The sequence below is a fragment of the Phalaenopsis equestris genome, unplaced genomic scaffold, assembly GCF_001263595.1.
Source record: "Phalaenopsis equestris unplaced genomic scaffold, ASM126359v1 Scaffold001117, whole genome shotgun sequence".
Lineage (NCBI taxonomy): Eukaryota > Viridiplantae > Streptophyta > Magnoliopsida > Asparagales > Orchidaceae > Phalaenopsis > Phalaenopsis equestris.
Window position 1 is genome coordinate 78,061 of NW_018165556.1, and position 5,772 is coordinate 83,832.

A 5,772-nucleotide genomic window follows, 5' to 3' on the forward strand; every position below is an offset into this window, starting at 1 on the left:
TTCATAATTTCATGATGCGAAAGCATATTTTTGGGATGAGCTTTATTTATACAAATAATGTAAGGATCTTATTATGATAAAATGTGTACCTTATGAAGAAACTGGTCTAATCATTCAGAAATGTCATGATTTTGAATTTGGAGGACATTTTAGGATTGATAAAACTGCTTATAAAATTTTACAAGCTGGATTTTATTAGCCTACTATCTTTAGAGATGTTTATAAATACATAAAAACTTGTGATCAATGTCAACGAGTTGGTAATATATCTAGAAGAAATGAAATGCCTCTAAATTTTATGTTAGAAGTTGAGATCTTTGATGTTTGGGGATTAGATTTCATGGGACCATTTATTAATTCATTTGGAAATTTATATATATTAATTGTAATAGACTACGTTTCAAAGTGGATTGAAGCACAAGATTTACCTTGTTGTGACGCTAAAAGTGTTTCAAGGTTTTTAATGAAAAATATTTTCACTAGATACGAAATGCCAAGAATGATTATCACTGACGGAAGATCTAGGAATAAATACATTCAGAGACTGGTAGAAAAGTTTAATATTATTCATAGAATCTCTACTGCTTATCACCCTCAAACGAGTGGGTTAACTGAAGTTTCTAGTAGAGAGATTAACCAAATACTTGAAAAGACTGTAAACCCTAGTAGAGTAGATTGGTCCACTAGACTGGATACCACATTATGGGCTTACAATACTGCTTATAAAACTCCTATTAGAATGACTCTGTACAGACTAATTTTTGGAATTGATTTTTTGAAAGACTTGTCACTTACCAGTGAAATTGGAGCATAAAGTATATTGGGCGATTAAAAAATTCAATTATAATTTGAAAGAGGCTGGTAAGAAGAGATTGTTACAATTAAATGAATTGGAAGAATTAAGAAATGAATCTTATGAGAACGATAGAGTTTATAAGGAAAAACTAAAGCTATGGCATGATTGGAAGACTAACCAGAAGAACTTTGAACCAGGACAAGAAGTTTTGCTTTACAATACTAGGTTGAAGTTATTCCCTGGGAAATTCAAGTCTCGTTGGTTATGACCCTTTAGTGTAACTCAAGTTCATACTTACAGAGCTGTCGAAATTGAATATCAGCAGACAGGAAATAGATTTAAAGTAAATGGACACAGATTAAAACTGTATTTTGAGGGTAAAAGACCAAATTTTAAAGAGGTTTCAATGATCAGTCAACCTGAATAATACCTGAATAGGTCGGGTTGACGACGTTAAACCAAGTGCTTTATCGAAGGCAACCAATAGTTATCTTTATTTTTATTGCGATTATAGTAGTTTTTATTTGAAATTATCATTAGTTTGTGGTAGTATTGAACTCTACTACTCTTATTTACCCTTGAATCATCATAATTTACCCTTAAATCATCATAAAAATTGGATTCATAGAGAAAAATTGGAACGCATTCGGACCAGAGCGAAACTGCGCAATTTTTGACTTGGGCACTGACGGCGCCATCGATGCTGCCGACGGCGAGTTTTTCCCGAGAGTCCAGGAAATTAAATACTAAAGGCTCGCCGACAGCGAGACCGGCGGGGGTGCCGATTCTGGAGGGTGTTTTCTGGAGTTTGAATGGGCGGTTTTTGGTGGTTTTAGGAGAGAGTTACCCCTTTTGAACTCCAAAATTCGATTCCTAAGTTCATAGTTCCCTAAAAATGAAGTGAAAATCCACCAAATTCATCCCTATGGTGTCCAATTCCCCTGAAGACCATGGAATGCAAGTATTCAACTGAAGAAAGTTCATTAGTGCGGAAGCGCAGCGAATCTTCAACAAGGTACTGGCGAAGAAGAGATTAATCAAGGAATAAGGATTCGTAAATCAAGGATTGAACAATCCCTCATTGTCAATTGAAGAGATGATAGTGTGGCAAATATGGGAAGTGTTGTGCAACACTACAGCCACCGTAGTTGTTCCTGTGGTGAAGGAATTTTATGCTCCTTTGCATGGACTCTGGAATCCACCAGGGAGTCGTCTATGTTCGAGGTAGATGGATTAATTTTTCTCCTGCACGGATCAATAAATTATATATGATCGAGAAAGTTCCTGTCTGTCATTATTCCAACTTCATCCCGACGAGAAACCAGATGAATGAAATTTATCAATATTTAACGAACGAAACTGAAGACTGGGAAATGAGAGAAAATGGGTATGTTAGTTTTTTCTGCGACACTTCTAAATCTTGTTTCTAAACACTGAAACTTCTTCATTTCCGCAAAACTATTATCTACGATGAGGATCAGTAAAGTTTCTAAGGAAAGTGCTATTCTGAATTACTGCAACCAAATGGGACTGTCGATCGATATTGGATCTATAATTGTGAAGTCTGTTTTGGGCCGGATTGTTTATGGATCAACTTATGGGCTTGGACACCCTTCCACAATTTTCTTACTTTGCAGTCAATTCCAAGTATCTTATGCAACTTGGGAAAAGGTACTTCTATCTTGGAAGCTTTTGGACCCAACTGAGAGATTCCCAGCCAATGAAGATGAAAATGATATGACTATTATGATAGATCAATCGTCTTAGAATTCACTGCCTATTCAACCTTTAGTTTCGGACAAGACACTATTGATCCTGCGCAGAATCAAGAAATTTGAGAAGGAGGTACAAAATGTTATGAATGCAATTAATAATATCTCTAATTTCTTTGATCATCTAGACTGGAGGATGAAAGAATATTTTTCTCACCTAGACATATAGAAGACAGTTTGATACGACTGATGAGGAGGATGAAATTGATAGAAGAGGACTCTACTGAAAAATTTCCATACCGACCCTTCTATAACCATTATTAAACTGCAAGCTTCATGTGCAATCAATGAGTGATCTCATGGGAGAATCTAGCACTGAATCTAAAGAATAGTAGATTGGGAGATCTAGCACTGAATCTAAAGAATAGTAGATATACATTTCTACATGTCTGTCTATGTGTGTAATTTCATTTGAACTTATGTTTGCTTTGCTTTAGCATTATGCTTTTAGATCTCTGTATAGTTGAGACTGAGCATAAGATGTTTTATTTTTAGCATTTTGAGTGTTGTGGCTTGGATTATGACGTTGAATTGATGTATTAAGGTTGAGAAAATACCAAGCTTAGGTGTGTTGGGTAACGTATATTTTAACCCGTGGAATTTATATATAATTGTGATATTTTGTGTTGTGAAAGTTTATTTGTGATAAGTACATCATTTAATCACTTAAAATTATATCTATAATGATTGAACAGATGTCGTTGAGGCTTGAAATTTATTGAAATCACAAAAATCCAAAAATTGAACAATTTCAATAGAGCCTGCTGACGGCGCCCTTGACGCCGCCGACGGCGGACTTTTCCCGAGACTTAGTATATAATTTCAATAGAGCGCACCAACAGCACCGAAGACCCTGCCGACAGCGAGATCCCAAAAAAACAATTTTAACCGTGATTTTGACCAATCAACTGCCACTGTTCATCATCCCTTTCCTCTGATAAACGTGATTTTTGACCTAGGGCTTGAGACATCTTGGATTTGGGGGGGATTTCAAGGCATTTAGACACCGGATTTAATCATCTCTAGGTAAGAGCTTCACTCCAAATTAAAAATATTTAATTTTCACGATGAATTTCTTCCACATTGAGGAGACCCGAAAAATTTGAGAATGTGAAGAAAATATTGGGAAGAAATTCATGGAACATAGTTTTGAACTCTTAGAATCACTTTTGGAATTTTTCTGTAATTGTGATTAGATTGAAATGGCTCCATGACAAAAGAGGTGACTTGAGTTTGATGAGTCTTGCTTCTTCAATGCCTCAGTCGAGGTTTACTTCAGTATTTGAAGGAAAGAAATGCATACAAGATCGAGTTTTTTAGAATCCAGGAGGAGAAATTATCCGGGAGGAGAAATTGATTTAGTTATTATGAAGCGAAGGTGCAAAAACTTCTGTTACACCACCAATAAGGCTACTGAAAATATGGTAAAAGAGTTTTATGCCAACGTGTTCTATTTTGAAGATGGAGTCGTTCAAGTGCGGGGATTTTCTATTGAGTTTAGTGCTGCCCGCATTAACTCCTTTACGAAGTCCTAGCTCCTATAACTACCACTATGAAACCTTCAGTACAATGGAAGGCCCACTGAATGATGTAATCAACTTTCTCACTGATGGGAAAGGAACATGGAAGATAAAGTAACGAGAACGGGTAAATTTTTCTGCTTCCATGTTAAACGCCACATCTAAAGCGTGGCACTATTTTATTTCCTCTACTCTATTACCGACCTATCACCGTAGTGAAGTAACAAGAGATAGAGCTATTTTGAATTTCTGTATTCAGAATAATAGAAACATAAATGTGGGAGAATCATTTTTAAGAATATATTGACCACTATAATGAGTGAAACAAGTGGAGGTCTAGGACATTCTGGCCTCATCTATGAACTTTGCCAACTTTTTGGAGTGGAAGTAGGAGATGATGAGGAATGGGTTTACCCTATGAAACTCATTAGTAAAGCTAATTTGAAGACTTATGAATCACATGAAAAATGGAGAACTGGGAGTAGGAGTCAAGAACCTTCTACTAGTAGAGATGTCCCTTCTACTAGTTATGACCTTCCTTTATGACCTTCCTTCTTCTAGCTCCTCTAGCTCCCCTACTCTGACTGACTTGATGAATGAGTTGACCTTGCAGCGAAAGAGTATAGAGTTAATTAATCAAAGGATTAGAGGTTTAGAACATCGACATGATTATGATAGTGTGTACCTTCGGAGGATAGCTTATTATGATGCTCATGCCCGACACTACAGAGGTGAGCCTGATGTTACATTTCCTGAGTGCCCCCGACATACTCAGTATCAACCCAATCCACCTGCTGACCAAGGAGACGAAGATATAGTATGGGATTTTGATATTTGAATGTAATTGATTGAATGTAAGATATTTGAATGTAATTGATGTACTTTTACTTTTATTTTTGTAATTTTTGTAATAGAGATAGATGTCTGTGTGTTGTACTTTCATTTTTTATTTTATGTTGTAATTAGATAATTTTAATTATTGTTATAATTGTTTGGTGTCGTAGTTGAAATTTGTTAAATTGTAATGTGATGTGATTTTCATTTTTTGCATTTTAATTGAAATTGTTTTGCTTAGTATTGTGGATGTGTTAGTGAATTATTATGTTTTTTTAATATTTAGTTTTGTACTTATTTCAAAATTTCATTACCCACCAAATTCTCTAATGATTTATATGTGTAGAAAGCTCCTAATGTTACAAACCAGGTGAAGTAGAAATTTTGAGAAGGACTGCAAAAATTTCAGAATGTTGAAAATGACTAAAATACTGAGGTATCATTTATATTTAGAATTTTTCTTTTCGCCTGAATCATTTCATATTAAAAAATTTATGTTTGGGGGAGGGAAGAAAAAGATTAACTATTCGATGTTCTCTATTTCAATATTTTCAAAAATTATTAATATGATTTTATTTAGTGAATTTAACTCAGGTAACTATATTTTGTAGATATTTAAATATTATGGTAGATTTAAAGAAATATCTTTGTAATGAAAATTAATTTTTTAGATTAATGATATTTAGTATAAGAGAATAAGACTATAGTTAACTATTTAAAGTAAAGGAAACTATATTTTTAAGTATTAAGAATCTGGAAATTCATTTGAGAAGAAAAGATTGGGACTCAATGATGTAAAAGCTATGAAATATTTATAAGGTAAAGGAATTCTTTGAGTTTCAAATTTAGG